Source organism: Balaenoptera musculus, chromosome 9, assembly GCF_009873245.2.
Source record: "Balaenoptera musculus isolate JJ_BM4_2016_0621 chromosome 9, mBalMus1.pri.v3, whole genome shotgun sequence".
Classification (NCBI taxonomy): Eukaryota; Metazoa; Chordata; class Mammalia; order Artiodactyla; family Balaenopteridae; genus Balaenoptera; species Balaenoptera musculus.
The window spans coordinates 63528883-63546037 of NC_045793.1; the positions used below are offsets into that span (position 1 = coordinate 63528883).

Consider the following 17155-nt stretch of genomic DNA (forward strand, 5'->3'; position numbering starts at 1 on the left):
TCTTTTTATTGTTGCAAGTTGGTCAGTTTCTGTGTTTCAGCTTTGTCTTCTACAATACCTGCCTAACCTTACTTCCAGAGGTATGAGAATATAGTGGGGTCTTTGCAGCCCTCTTCTTCTTATGTTTGACTTTAAAAATACTTGCCTGTCTGTATATTACAATACATTATGCTCTCTTTGCCATTTTAATAAATATTTTTCGTTGCCATATGACACTAGTCTCTTCCATCCATCAGTTCAGTTTTGACAACATGCCTGTCATTATTCGGTAGTGTATAGGCAATGACTAGAAAAAGAGAACTGACAGTGCTATTGCAACAAAGGTGGAAGCCATTAAGATGAGGCAAAGCAGCAAATATTTAGCTTTAATTAGACATTCATTGTACTGATTATGAGGTCAAATGTGAAGAAGATAAACACAGTTAAACTGCATGGATAAAACGTTGGAAACAAATCATTGAAGATTTATGCAAAAGATGAGATTTACTTTGGAATTGTGTAATTTTAAGTTGTCAAATAGAATTCCTCTGTACCTGCAAGCCTTTTGGATGATTGACTTTAGAACACGTAACTTTGATTCATCATTTCAAGTTCATATTTTGTCTTTATCATATGTTGTGATACTTGAAGGAAAATGTTTCAAAACCCTTCCAAATCAGAGTTTAATCAACTCTCTGATCATTATCAGAACACTAGAAGCATTTTTCAGTACCTTTTTGAAAATAGTTGTAATGGATAATTTATGGTTAAAGTATTTATCTCATACTCTTTTTTGTGTGTAGTGTATAAATTATTGAAAGTGAGTATAATTTTCTTTTGGAGAGTCTTTCCAACTTTGACTTTTTATTGGTATTATTTTTCTGGCACACAGAACAACATAGGGTCATTTATCCTCACACCCCCATTCCCTGCTCTTTTCTTTTTTTAATCCCAGAGGATTTTTACTTCTTTTAATCAGTTTTTAAGTTTTCACCATTCTATGAAGGACTTTCAATTTCTGGAGCTCCTAGCTTTAGCCTCAGCCTTTACTTTACCAAATCAGCCTTCCATGTAAAAATTCACTGGGCCGAGCTTTCTTTAAAAATGATTTGAAAATTCCACACGCAATAAATTATTATTATAAAACATAAAAATAAGAAAAAGGTATAACAAAATCACCTATGTCTTCATACCCAGAAATAACCGATGCTACACTTTGATATATACTCCTCAAAGTGTTTATATGTTAATAGAGCCATTACATATTTTATTTATCTTATATAGAGAAATAAATGGAATCATACTTCCTATGATTTTACAATCTCTTTTTATTCATTCAACCTACATCATAGAGAGAAACCTCCGTCATGGGCATCTTTCCATATCAATAAATATACACCTCTAGAACACATTTTATATCTGTTCAAATTCAATTACATGGATGTGTCAAGATTCACTATACTAATCCTCAGTTACTAGAATTTCAGGAGGTTTCTAAGATCATTAATTTATTAAACAGATGGTCTGAGTATCTACTATGTGCCAGTCCCTATTGTAGGCACCAGAGTTTAGCAGAAAAAGGATAGATAAATTTTTGCTCATACGGAGCTTATTTTTGGAGAGTATCATTCAAATAATCTCTTCTTTGGGTGACCTACTCTCCCATGATCACATATGTACCTTAGTTTGTTGTCTGCAGATGATCCTTTTTATACAACTTAAGGGAAAACATGCTTAGGTGTACTTCTCCATCCCTCTACTCCTTAATGCTACAAGTGACTCTTAGGTTTCTATGCTTTTGTTTGGAGACACTGATTGTACAGAGAAATTACTGTTCTTGTAGAAATCTAAAAGCATAGCTGGAATTATTAGTAGGTATTTACTTCAGAGTCATCTTTTCATGTCACTCATTCAAAATAAATGCTCCTAACTGAACACATTTTGGTACATACAAATTACAGTATAATTTTATCTGACTGTTACAGGCTATATATGTTTTAGTAGTTGTTTTGGTGGTAGAATTTTAAAAAGCCACTTTGTACTCCAGTGGTGCTCTGTGCGGTGTTGCTTCTATATCCTCAACCATAAAACAGAGTTTGAGTAGATGATTTCTACAGTGCTTGCCAGCTCTGAACAGGGAGGCTTTGCACTGTCATAAAACAGTTCTTAAGACTGACTCAAATGACTTCAAACCTTGTTGGTATACACACGTCCATGCAGTCTCTCAGCTTCTGGCTCTGATTTCCCTTAAATATGTTATACTGTTTTCTCAATCATAGGAACGGCAGGATTTTCAATTAAGCATAGTCTGTACTAACAATCTATATTTCATTTCTCTCCTCTAGATTCTGGGGAATGTTTGCCCTCTCAAATGCAGAAGGGGAGCCTATCTACCTCCTTAGGGACTTTTCTTAACTGTCAAGTTGTCCCATAAACTGATAGAAGAACTTTTTCAGAGGATTTTTCATTTTATCAGAAAGATGATGTACCATTGGATGTTTTCTTGTTTTCATTTCTTGTAATACACAGGTGACTATTTCCCCTCCATGTACTTTTGCGTGGCCAGGGTCAACTATTATCATTAGGAAAATGTAGACTAAAAGTGGTAATATTAACACAACAGTTAGTTAACCATGTTGGATTCAATTGGGCTTTCACTGTAGTTTTGCTTTTTTCATCTCTCTTGATATATAAATCTATCTGCAGAAGATGGAATACCAGGAGGACAGTAGAAATCAAAGGTCTCTCTAGCCTTTAACTCTTGACAAACTCTTCAAGTTGCTTTGGATATTCTCAATTTCTTCTGCCATTTTTCCTGGGAGAATTCAGAATTAGTGTTCAATAATGTTTTTTTCTTTTTGGAAAAAACAAACTCTATTAGATTTTTTTCAAGTGACTCAGTTACTACAGTTTTCATAAGGTCAGATTCCAACTAGTATTTACATTTTTAACTGACATTCCGGGAGGATTTTTAGCTGGAGTTAAAGACAAAGAGAGAAGGGACAAGCACTTATTACAGCTCGACTGTTCTGAAAATGATCTAATTTTTAAAAGGTTACAAAATGAATATGATTATCTTATTATTCCTAATTTGAATTTACACCATTAAGACTACATTCTACTAAAGGAACATATAATACAAATTTATTACTATATAGTGTCACATTGAGGGATTCCGGTGCAAAGGGAAAACTCACTCCTTTGGAAATCAGCTTATCCCCAGCTGTTGATAGAAGGATTTGTGTAGCCCATAAAACCTTCCATGAGGCATGAGGCAATGGCTACAGTTTTGGTGGTCTCATCTCTGCTAATCTTTTCATTCCCACTCAAGTCACCTCTTTGCTTAGCCATAGACTTTGAGTTTCGGGGGAGGTACTGTAGATGTAATACCTTTGTCAGTTCCAAATCATTCCCCCGACATCCATGGTGATTCGATCTGTCTCTCTGAGCTGGAGATTTGGATATTCAGGGTGGCAATATGAAAGAAGAGGTTTGGGGCATTACTGGCTGAATGATTTTGACAGTCTCCCTGGTGGGGGGTGGGGAGGTGGGTGGATGATTGGGTCTCATAATATAAGGAAAATGAAATGCAAAGAAAGCTGTTTGGAAGATCCAAAGGCAAGAAACCATAATTATCCAGATTGTTTATTGCATAGTCAGAAAAATTCAGCTACCCATGAAGGCGAGACTCTCCACTGTGTCTTTTTTTTCTGGAAATTGACCAATTTCTGAGTACATGAAAAAAATATAGGAGATGGTAGCATCTGATCTCTGGTATCTCCAGTGCACAGCAATTTGCTGGCACAAATTAGATGTAAGATAAAATTTTATTGAATGAATGCTCTTAATTTAAATGACATACATCATTGGCTTCAGTTTAGGTTTATGTCTTGGTTGCTTGTAGAAGGCAGACATATGTAGGAAATGTTGCTAAGGAAGACTCATCTACTTTATTCCTGATAATATGAATAGTAAGGGTGATTGACAGTGAATATCTAAATATTATTTGTTTTTGTATTACAAAAACACACAGTAGGTATTTAGTAACATTTGTAGAGTAAATGAATAATGAATATAAGCTTGTTTTTTAAATACTTAATATGTGCTAGACACTGAGTAAATTACTTTATTTACATTATCTCATTTCTCTTTTATTACTCTGTGAGTGAGGTATTATGATCTCCATTGTAGAGATGAGAAAATAGACTCAAATAAATTGAGTAACTTTACTAAGATCAGATAGCTTATAAGCAGCAGAGCCAGTATTTGGCTGATGTCCATCTTATTCATTTTCTCATTATGCTCTTAACCCCTCTACATGTTGTCTGTCAAATTATAGTTCTTCATCAATGAATTTATAGTTCTTCTTTATAAATCCATTAATGCATCTTTTATTTTGGTCCTTATTCCAGTTATGTATGGCAGAATAAGCACTGAGTTTCCATAGTTGGTGCCTCTTTGATCTAAGATTTATTGAACTTTTAGGCAGATGATGTTGTACTAGCTGCTATAGGACATATAGTCTTGGCTATTTAAGGGCAGCAATTGTGTTTCACTCATTTCTTAGTCTCATAATATCTACCTAACACAGCATTTTACCTATAAAAGCCAACAAACATTTGACATGCAATTCTGGATTAAAAGAGCAAAAAACAGTACCATAAATTACATAAGATAGTATAAATGGCAAAGAAATATTACAAGCAAAATGAGCTATGAATTCTAAAGCGAGAGAAATCATTGTGGGTGGGAATAGCCAGGACAGTTGGCTTTGATAATTTTGTAAGAGATTTTGAAACTCCCCAATTAGGTTGTTTTTTGTCATCCTTAACTGCTTTTCAGCAGTGATTTGCAGGACTTTTCCTTACACAGGAAGGGTCTGGGCACTTGTCTTGGGAACGACAAGAAATGTGAGAGCGGAGGAGGCAGTGGGTAGAGGCAGGGCTGAGGGTGGTGGAGTGGGGACCCGCCAAATCAGAGATGACGTCATGGCAGCTAGAAGGGAAGCAGGCTGGAGAATAAGGTATCATTTATAATCAACAGTCTAACAGCAAGAGACATCAAAGAAAACTCCAATATCATAAGCTTCAGAAATTAAAAATTTCTTGGTCTCAATAAGAATGCGAATGCTGAGAAGAAGAAAAATTCGGTAAAATGCAACAATTCAAAATTAATTTCACTTTACACACCCATTTTCAGACAAGTATTTGATGAGTTTGAAAATACAATATAACGAATAGGTACACTCACGTATACTTCCTGTGTAAATTTTGAATAAAGTTAGTCCTAATACTTATATGTTCATATATTATCTAAGCACCTCAATTATGAATTCCTAATGCTATGTTTTATTCATCTTTTTATCCTTGGTACTTATCATAGTGTCTAATTTATAGTAAGTACTCAATGCATGAACAAATTTCCATTTAGAATATTAGTAGTGTTAAGAATTTAAGGAAGTCTTTCTTGAGTTTTAATATGTTTATCATATCAGAACAGATTGTAACCACAGCTGTAATAAATCTACTGGGATATGAAGCACACCACACCAAGGAAACTTTGTTTTATTCTGATTGCTGATTATGAACTGATTTTGAGATTTAAAAAACAATGTAGATTAAATGTGGCCACATTCAACCATTTAAAAATATAAGCCCCTTATCTATCCTTGTCATTGATTTGTACAATATACAATCAAGTAAGACTAAAATAGTCATTTGAAACCCATCCTTGTTCCTATAACACCAGTTATTTATAACAACTTATTTATATCCAGCTCTCACTCAGAAGTCTATTATTTTATAATATTACATATGGACCTGCTCTCCGGGTGTTTATACCCTAGTATGAAAAAAAAGGTCAACCAATTTAGGTTACATATGAGAAAATAAAATAATATAGAATAAAGTATCTATAAAACAATGTGAGGCAGAATTGTTTGATTGTATAAGAATATTTTAGGAGAGGGTAGATTAGTTTTGAATAGTCTAAAAGAAATGATAAATTATACAGGTAAGATTTGTATCAGATCTTTAATATTTGTGTGCTGTGACTCATGGAAGAATGGTAGAGGGAAAGTTGGCATGAGAACAATTTTTTTTTTTTTGGCTGAAGTAGAAAAGTTTGAACTGGATAAACTGGCAGCTGGGTTTGTTTCATGACTTGGAGCCAAACGACAGGTGGCTTTATGAGACTATGATGGTTTTGAGCCCTACCTGATGGGCTGTGGGAGAGCCCTGGAGGTTTTGTAGGTTAATTAACATAGTTAAAAAGGAAGATAACCACAGTGCTACCGCCAAGAACTAAGTAAAGGTAAAAAGGAACGTAAGCAGGTTTATTAGTCCAGGAAATATTACTATTCAGAAAACCTTTGGATGTCCCCAGTACTAAGGGTTGTTATTTCTTAGACCCTTTATTAAAAATGAGAAGGAAATGGCCTTTAAGAGGAATGGATTAATATAATCTAGTAATAAGTGCATTTATTTATTTATTTAACCAACTCAAAATTATTGCTTATTGTGAGGTTGCCTGAGGATGCACAGTAAACCAGATAGTCTCAGCCCTGATGACACTCATCATCCAGTGCTAGGGATGTGTGAGTGGTCACACCGATGAGCAATTCAGGACACTCCACAATACAGAGAGAAGTGCTGGGATGGGATTGGTGTAGAGTCTTTTGGGAACACATAGGAATGGCATAATCGTGCTTGGAAAAATACCTTGTGTTACTTTCTGCAACTGGCAATATTACTTTAAATTAATTAAATTGCTCATAATATGATAATGGTAATGGCCTAACATATATCTAGCATCTTGTTATGTGTCAGCCCTGGGAAAATGTTTTATGTGCATTATCTCATTTTAATCCTTAAAACTACCCTGCTGGATAGGCACTAGTTTGTTTTGTTGTTGCTATTATTTTCCAGATAAGGAGTGAGACTTAAAAAGTTGAGTACCTGTCTAATGGTCACAGAACTAACCAGGAGTAGAGAAGGGCACAAACTAAAACTATACGTTAACTTTCATAAATACATATGTGAAACTTCCGAAAGAAGACACTAAGCAGGAACACAGAGTGTGCACAGCTAACACAACCGCTGCTCAATATTAAGAACAACTCTCCTACATTCAAGTAGCTATAAGTTTTAAAAACAGTTACAATGGCAAACTTGTTGAATTTTTTAGATCAGTAAGACTCAAATGTAAAACTCACTTTTTGGCATCTGAGGACAGGAAATGTAAATTTAAAATGAATTGGACAGCAGTGAAGCCACTCACTAGAACAGAAATCCTTTTCAATTATGGCAATTGAAGGCTTCTTTGGCACAAGAATAATTGTGAAATATTTATGTATGATTGAAGCAGCAGTACCAGACAAAGAAACGATTCACAACCCTTCCAATAATAGGTTTGGAAGTAGGCAAACATCTTTTTAATGCAGTGTAGGAACCAGTTTAAGGTTTAGGTTTGAAGCTTAAATATTTGATTTTTAGTTTTCCTATTTGTCTTCTGTGTGTCAAAATTTTCCATCTTAAAAATGGTTACTTTTACAAATGAAGAGAAATGCCAATTTCATGAAAAGCAGAGGACATAATTTATATATCAGTCCCTTATTTTTTAAAAAGTGGCTAATGCCATTATACATAACATAACCTTAGATGGAGTGATCATTTCCTCAGGTAATCTCTTTTGATTAAGAAGCTGCTCAGTGGCATAGAAAAGGACAGCAGCGTGATTGCTCCCTCTCCAGATCATGTCTGAATAATAAGTAGTCAAAGCAAGAATAACTTGGAATATTGAGGTGTCTTCATTTTGTAACCTTAGAACATTTCATCAGTTATTTTATTCTCACAATATGGATTTCAAAATTTTAGTTCTCTCTCTCTTTTTTTTTTATTAACATATTTCCATACATATTTCCATACAAATATAAGAATTTTAGATATTTCATGTAATGTCTGAAACATTTATATTAACATATTTCCATACATATTTCCATACAAATACAAGATTTTTAGAAATTTCATGTAATGTCTGAAACATTTATATTAACATATTTCCATACAAATAACCCAATGAAAGTTTAGTATTAGTTGTTTTGTTTGTTTTTTTATACTGCAGGTTCTTATTAGGCATCAATTTTATACACATCAGTGTATACATGTCAATCCCAATCGCCCAATTCAGCACACCACCATCCCCACCTCACCGCAGTTTTCCCCCCTTGGTGTCCATATGTCCATTCTCTACATCTGTGTCTCAACTTCTGCCCTGCAAACCGGCTCAAAAAATATGGAACGCTTCACGAATTTGCGTGTCATCCTTGCGCAGGGGCCATGCTAATCTTCTCTGTATCGTTCCAATTTTAGTATATGTGCTGCCGAAGCGAGCACTCTCTTTTTTTTTTTAACATCTTTATTGGAGTATAATTGCTTTACAATGGTGTGTTAGTTTCTGCTGCATAACAAAGTGAATCAGCTATACATATACATATATCCCTATATCTCCTCCCGCTTGCGTCTCCCTCCCACCCTCCCTTTCCCACACTTCTCTTAAAGTTACAACACACAAAATGATACTGATGGAGAATAGCTGGGACCGAGGATGGGTTATAAAACGTCATTTTTTCATCCTGAGTAACACCAATCTCAAAGTGATAATATCCTGCATCTACTGATTCTTAAATAACAGTTTGACTCATCAAATCCAGACGTATCAAAAGAATGCAATCTAGTTGAATCTAACAACTGCCTTGAGTAATAATTAATAGATAAAGAGGAGGGCATTAAAAATGCACTGCAAAACAAAGGCAAAACAAAATGTAAATGGAATTAATGACTTTGGTCCAATTATACCCAAAATATGTAGCAACTAAAAGAAATAACCAAATTGAGATAAAAATTCCTCAAGTATAATGATATTGCTAAGTTTTAAATTTCCTAAATGATAAGAAGCCCTAGGTCCTTTATAATATTAAACTAATTCATTGTACATGTTTCTAAGTAATAAACTATGAAGTATGACTGACACATAGAATTATGCATGTTAAAACTGAGGAAAACTTATAGATATCTGGTACACACCAAGTACAAAAAAAGAAACAATTAACTTAAAATAGTAAATTAAATAACATATGTTAAATAAATAAAAATATAAAGACTTTTCAGGTAGCTTCTTACCAAAAACTTGCTCAGGAACTTGAAAATGACTTTGTAAGTGCTTTATGCCTTGGCTTATGTTTCCAGTTAAAATGAGTATTGCATATTCTTTGAGATATTACATTTTTTTTGAGATATCAAGTGGAGCTGCATAGTCTGTATTTGTTTCCCTGTTGGCTTCAACACTGCTGTATAAACTTGTAACTGGCAGTAAATGATGTTAATGCCTTGTGATTCCCATAAATGAGAAAGGCGGGCCGTTGCTTGTCATTTAATTCAGTTTATAACTGTCAGAACAGGTTTTGTCATTGGAGATGAGTCTGGCTTAAGTTACTAAAACTTATTCATGAGCTTATTTAAACAGAATGAGAAAGTGTACAGTGACAATTTCAAATATAATTATGATTTTATTTCTTAAAGGAAAATTGTGAAAAATTTAAAATTTCACCTATATGTAGAAATATTTGTAAAGTTTGTGAAGGAAAGGCTTTTAATTCTTCATCAACTCTGGGTCATAGGTTGGTGTTACTGAGTTACCCTTTTGCAAATAATAAAACTGGGAAGTGAAGTTACTTGTCCTAATGTCTGATAGAAAGTAAATGTCAGAGTCAGGGCTTAAACCATGGGTATCTGACTTTAGGTTCAGTACTTTTCCCACGAAACCACAACTACTGTTTTAAATCTATTTAATACTGCAGTGTTATCCAGAGCCATAATTTGCTATATTTGTACTACTGCCAGTGTTATTAACTAAATATTCATAAATGTGTGTAATCATTAACTATTTGGAAGGTGAAACAAAAAGGTTGTGCATTATTTTCCAGCTTTATTAGGGTATAATTGAAAAATAAAAATTGTATATATTTAAGGTGTCATTGTGATGGTTTGATATACTTACCCATTGTGAATGATTACCATAATCATGGTAATTAACACATTCATCACCTCTCGTAGTTATCTTTTTGTGTGTGAAGGGGGTGAGAACTATTAAGATCTACCCTCTTAACAAATTTCAATATAAAATACAGTATTATTAACTATAATCACCATGCTGTATATTAGATCCCCAGAATGTTTTCATTTTATAACTGAAAGTTTGTACCCTTTGACCAACATCCCCCATTTTCCCCATCCCCAGTCCCTGGTAAACACCAATCTGGTTCTGTGTGTTCTTTTTTAGATTCCACGCATAAGTGAGATCATATAGCATTTGTCTTTCTCTGTCTGCTTTATTTCACTTAGCATAATACCCTCGAGGTTCATCCATGTTGTCAAAATGACAGGATTTCCTTCTTTTTTATGGCTGAATTATATTACATTGTATATTTATACAACATTTCTTTATTCATTCATCGGTTGACGAACTTAGGTTGTTTCTGTGTCTTGGCTATTGTGAACAAATTCTTCAAGATACTGATCTCATTTCCTTAGGATATATCCCCAGTAGTGGGATTGCTTGATCATGTGGTAGTTTTATTTTTAATATTTTGAGGACCTCCATACAGGTAATGCATTTTTAAACAAGTGAAGGTGTGTCTAATTAAGACCATCCATGTTATCTGTTTTTCTCTTTCTCAGGATGTTCAGTGGTTATAGTACAGTAAGTGCTAAAGAATGGATGGAGTGGGTGCAATACTCTGATCTGATAAGGGTGTAATATTTCAGTGTGCTGGGAGACAGAATGACTGCTTACAAATGATTGACAACAAGGTCAGGGGCATAAAGGTGTGGTTGAACAGGGAGCTAGAAAATTGGGCCCTGGGAGTTATTTAATATACCTGGAGTCACTTATGTATATGAGTATCAAATATTATAATTTGTAAAAATGAGGTAAATTGTTCCCCATGGTGTCTGCTGGCTGATTCTTCCTTCTCTATCCTTTGGCATAATGCACACAGTTTTCCTTTTTAAATCCTCTAGAGGGAACACACACTTGACATTCCACCCTGCGTCCCATACTCTCTCTAGTCCTAACAGTCTGTCTGATTCACATGATTATTACTTGCCTGGCCCTAATATAGATGGATTCCAAGATCCTTTCTTCCTCAAAAATTCTGTGGCTTTTTCATCTACAGTGGGCTTTTTGTATAAGTCATTATACACAAATAATAGCTAAGGTCTGCTTCTGTTACAGACCATACAGTTTGGGGGCTAAAAGACCTGTATTCAATTTATTCCAGGTTCTTCAACTACCAAAACAAAAGGTATCCCTCACAAAATTAAAAGTTAACCTAATATTGTAATTTATGGAAATTCATGAGAAGTGCATTAGTTACTGGACTCATCAACCAGGGGACCCAAAGTTAGCTTTCTCAAACCTAACTGAGCTAAAGGGAGTCTAATCCTGTGATACAAAGAAATAATCAGGTTTCCAGTGTCTGATGGTGTTGGTTCACGGAGGTAGCTTCCATCTCTTGAAGCCCCTCATCCTAATCTTGATTTCCTTTTAGAAGAGGATTATACATGTACACTATGAGATATATATATATACACTATGCTATATATATATAAGTATATATATAATCATATATATATACCGTTGTGAAATTGTATATTAATATTAATAGATATTATAATCTTTTTGCATATCTCTGTAGCATGGAAACTTACTCAGCTCATAGGAAACAGCAGAATACACATTTATTTCAAGTGGACAGGGAACATTCTCCAGGATAGATCATATACTAGGCCACAAAACAAGTCTGATTTATTATTTGAAAATATGATTTTTAATGGTTGTTTCGTATTTTGTTACGCACCATAACTTCAGGACTTAATCTTCAGTTGTTAAGCATTTAGGATGTTTTCTATCATAAACAAGTACTAGAATTGCTCTTTTCAAAGTTAGCAATGACCACTAGTTATCCAACCCATGACATCTGTCATTTGAAATGGTTGCTGCATCTTCTGAGAGAAATGTCCCCTGCCTTTGATCCTCTTTCTTTTTCTCTGACTTTTCATTCCTCTCCCTAAATGTAGATGGTCCTCAAGGCAGTATCCTTGGCTTTATCTCAACAGAGTCTCCTCTGGAAAATTCACTTTTCCCAAATCTACATTTTCAGTCTTGAAGTCTCTCACAAGTTCTATCACCTCTTTTCTTATTAAAAATTTTTACCTAAAACCAGTGTTTAAAGCCAAATTGAACTTACCCAAGTTTATATAAGATTGAACTTAACTAACCCAAATTCAGTACTTTTTGTGACCTCCAGATTCTTTTAATGGTACAAACCATTGTCTGAATTGTCCAACACAAAGATTCTCATGTAAACTCCTTCTCATTCATCTTTTCTGCCAACATAACCAAGTCCTTCCTTTTTCCTCCTTTCCTTTCCATTTAATGTCACTTAAATTCTTCTTTCACTATTTCAATTGAACATTAATTCTATTCGCTTCACTTTTAGGCTGCCCAATATCCTCATTTAAAGAAAAAAGTAGTCTTTGAAATGGAAGTCAATGGTAAAACAGGGTCTGATACATAGCATATAACAATATAAAAGCAATTTGAACAACTTTTTGATTCTTGAAATACGTGCATCACAGAAGAGTTTTTTTTGTTCAATACAAGGGGATAGGGACAGGGGTGTCTTTGTTCCTAGTTCTCCAAGGATTTCTGGCCTGTAACATCTTTCCATATGTGCATCCCTCTGGGATTGCTTTGTAATCTTGCGATCAATATATGGTGTGTTAGGTGCACCCAAGATGATATCACCTTTGATGTAGTCTGACCTATCTGTGATGTTCCCATCTTCCTGAATTGTCATCATGGTCTTTAACAAGAGGTCCCTTAAAAATTGCCCTACCCTGGTCTGTGGACAAAGTCAAGGCAGGCATTCCACAGATACATGTCATTCAGCTCGAATAAATGATGTGCATATTTTAGATCCCTTATTATAATGGCAAAAATATTTCTGTACAAATATGTTAAATACATAGCACATACTGTTTTTCTGTATTGTGTTGCTTAAATAAACAGTTTGATTTCTATGTGAAAAAAATTGGGAAAGTTATTATAGGAAAGTACTATCATGTGGAGAAGACCATATGTTTGACTAAGGATTTTATCATATTAAGCACCCAGCTGTCTTCGGCCATTGAAGCTTTCTTGGACAGATATGTGCCTGAGCTTTCTAAAAGCACTTTTCTGATTGCCAGTAGAGTTTGGCTTCAGGGACTCTCTCGCTCCTATATTTGCCAGAAAGAATGAAAATACTGATGCTTTCCCTCAGTTTTAGCGAGAGAAACGTTTTAGAGCACTGGAATGAGAGACTGTGGAAGGTCATATAATTACCTCCCATTAAGGCCTTTAAAAACATAATGGCTATTTATATTCCTGGAGTTCTTAATGAAGCTCTTTTCTGCAGTGAAGGAGTGATTCTGTGATGATTTCTGAGGTCATTCTAGGTCTTGTTTTGAATAGTTCTAATGTCTTAGATAAGTTTGGTTCAGAAAAACATTCTATTCAGAAAAATTGGGTCTGGTGCTGGCTCTATCATAAAGTTATTGGGTAAATCTTAATTCTTTCACTATTTTTGAAGAGAGTGTTTAAAGATAAAAGAAATAATAAATGTAAATACTCTGTTGCCTCTTTAGAAAAGAACTTAAAAGAGAAATTCTAAATTGTCTTGTCCAGTTGCTTTCTAATCTCTGTACAGCTCAATTGCTAGGCTGGTTGAGGCAATTAATAAAAGAGGTTTATATTTTGAAGAAATAAAAAGTGAGAACCAAAGCCAAGTATCTTCTTTTTCATAGAAGTGACCTAAGTAGTTTCAACATTATGTGCCAACTGCTGTGGGTTGCATGAGCGGTCTTTTCTCACTTTCCAACTTTGAGGATTTTGTACCTTTCTTGTCCCACGGTCCCCTCTGCTATTTCTTTCCACATTACTTTCTTCAGCCCCAGCATCTTTGCTTTCTCCCGTGTGCTGTTAAGGGAAGGGACAAGGTGGCAGAGTGAAAAGCACATGAATTTGCATCAGGCAGACCTGGGTTTGCATCTTCGTCACTTAGCATCAGGATTTCCTTTGTCAAGTTATATATCCTCATGTGAAAACACTGAAATAAACTCTACCTCTCAAAATTGGTACAAAATGAGATGATATCTGGAAAACATCCTAGCACAGTTGCTGACACAAAATGAATTCTCAATAATTATTAGGCATTATTGTTCTATTTTCATATGTCGTGTTGAAATACCACTGCCAATTTGAATATAATTATTTTAAGCCTGATAAAAGGGAAACAAATTGGCTCTAAAAAAGGAATACATGATAAATAAAAGCAAAAGATATTTGAAAGAGATATCCCAAAATAAAAAGAAGCAAGTATTATTAACATAAACAGTTTCAATTGAGATGTAGGCTTTTAAACTAAATAAATACTGACAATAGCATTAAGTTTTCAAATATAATTTGATGATAGATCCTCTAGTAATCTTCCTAAATTGGAGGCCACTCTGGAGAAAATATTTTGGATATTTTCTTAAAAATTGAAGTGTATATCGAAGTTCTATGTTTATCTAAGAAAGCCAAGTGCAGTTTTGCACATGTTGTTTTCCAAGTTAGAGAAGCTATATAGCATGGAAGTTAAGAGTATGGGCTCTGTTTTTAATAACTTTGAATGGAGTATAATCTATAAAAACATTGAATCACTATGTTGTATACCTGAAACTAATATAATATTGTAAATCAACTATACTTCAATAAAAATAAATAAAATAAAAATTAAAAAATGTATCATCAGGCAAACAACAATAACAAAAGAGTACAGGTCCTAGAGCTGAGTACCAGGGTTTGTATTCCAGGTTCATCAGTTAGTAGCTCTATTACCTTGGGGAGGCTACGTAACTGCTTTGTGCTTCATGCTTTCATGTGTAAATTTGGGATAATAACAGCTCTGTGCAATATAGTTTGTATGTATGTGCAAGCATGTGTGGTAATTAACTGAGTAAATACAAAGGGATTACAACACTGCTTGGCAAAGAATAAATGCTTTATATTTATTAAGTGCTATTATCATTATCATTAGTAGTGGTAGTAGGTACAGGGAGATAGTGCTACTTGGAAATGATAATGTTTGGTAACCTTCCCAGAATTATTTTATGGCTAATGCTGATTAAACATTGAATATCTTCGAAAGACTAGAAAAGGCCACAATTTGAGGCTCAAATAAGGAGATCAGTATTATCAGTACTTTACTCACTGATAAAGAAGTTAAAGAGAGCTATAGTTCGTAAAGCTACATTCATGTGACAGAGTAAGGATCTATCTCTATTTGCATTTGCAAACAAAATACAGTATTGGGGTTGCACCTAAATTTAAAAGATGATTTTTTTCATCTTTTTTTTTAAAAGGGAACGCTATTAATTTATTATTTTGGCTGTGTTGGGTCTTCGTTTCTGTGCGAGGGCTTTCTCTAGTTGCGGCGAGTGGAGGCCACTCTTCATCGCGGTGCGCGGGCCTCTCACTGTCGCGGCCTCTCTTGTTGCGGAGCACAAGCTCCAGATGAGCAGGCTCAGTAGTTGTGGCTCACGGGCCTAGTTGCTCCGCGGCATGTGGGATCTTCCCAGACCAGGGCTCGAACCCATGTCCCCTGCATTGGCAGGCAGATTCTCAACCACTGCGCCACCAGGGAAGCCCTACTTTTTTCATCTTTTAAATGAGGTATAAATCTATGGTGAAAACATGAATCATACCTTTATTTTATTATAAGATGCAACTCTAATCTGAGTTCCTGGTACACACACACACACACACAAACACTCAGTTCAATCCTTGCTGCAAATCTGCAAGGCATATCTTAATATTTCTGTTGTACAGATGAGAAAACTGAAGATTAGCAAGATTTTTGTGGCTTGCTTAAGACACACACTATGTGGGAGATTTCTAGACTCCTTATTGGGTCACTTTGTCTCTCTAAAGTGCCTTCATTTCCTGAAAGTATTGCTGTTATGTCACTCTATGGATCTTTGCTATATTTTGTTATGTTCAGAAAATGTATCATATTTAAAAAGAAAGTTCATTTTTATAAATCAATCTCTATTAAGAAACAAGGGTGTGTTCAGATGGAGAGCCACTGAAGGTCTGGGGGTTGGAGGCAGAAAGGGAAGTAAACTCACCCTAAAGAAATCCAGGGCTCTGGGCATCACTAAAGCAGAAGCCCGGGAGAAGCTGATCAGCAGACAAACTGGTAACGTATGACCATAGCGACAGAGAGGTGGGATTGTAGCTGCGTTAATGAAGCAGATTCTTGTCAATTTGGGGTGAATCATGCTGACAGCCAGCAGCATGCACCAAAGAGTATATCATGCTCTCTGGAGGCCTATCACAGAAGGGATGCAACTAATGAGATTCCATGCATCACACTGATGAGGTATGAACGAACGCTCATCAGGAACAATTGACCTAGAAACCAAGACCAGTCTTTCAAGGGGTATCTTATAGCCAAGCCCTATCAGTGTAGCCAGCTCCAGATGAAATATGTGCTTTTTCTAAGCCAACTTAGTGACAGAGCAATCCTGATTTTTTCCTACCACTGCTCACAGGGTTTTATGGACCTGGTGTGCATGGGTAAGTTCTAAAATAGAACAAAGCTAGGGTAGGCTAAATCTTCCCAGTCTTGGGTGAAGGGAAGAGAATAGGAACTCTGGTGTCAGAGTCCTAAGATTCAAATTCCAGCTCTTCCATTTATTTGCTGTAAAATTGGGTGTGTTACTTAGTATCTTGGTAAGTTTTTTCATCTCTAAAATGGGATTAAGAATACTTAATTCAAAATGCTTAAGATGTCATATGTAATGCCCTGGCATACAACAACTATTTAATAAATAATTGTTCTATCAGTCCCCTTCTATTTAGAGACAAGAATTGATATACAGTGTACTATCTGTCTTTTCCCAATTACAATTTCCTGGCATTCCTTGCTCCTTTCCTAAAGTTTAAGATTCATTCATTCATTCATTCAGCAATCAGGTAATGAGCATTTACAGTGTGCCAGGAACTGCGCCAGGTCCTGAGATTTTAGAGA

At 35.1% G+C, this 17155-nt stretch overlaps 1 protein-coding gene and 1 non-coding gene across 4 annotated transcripts in view; one reads left to right on the forward strand and one right to left on the reverse strand.

Moving 5' to 3' along the window:
• The window catches only part of NXPH1 (neurexophilin 1), a 402818-nt gene that overhangs the window by 329975 nt on the left and 55688 nt on the right, over positions 1-17155 (forward strand). The gene's annotated exons all lie outside the window — the stretch shown is intronic.
• LOC118901383 lies at positions 8266-8372 on the reverse strand. Its single transcript, XR_005021357.1, has one exon. It is a non-coding gene; the product is annotated as a U6 spliceosomal RNA (small nuclear RNA).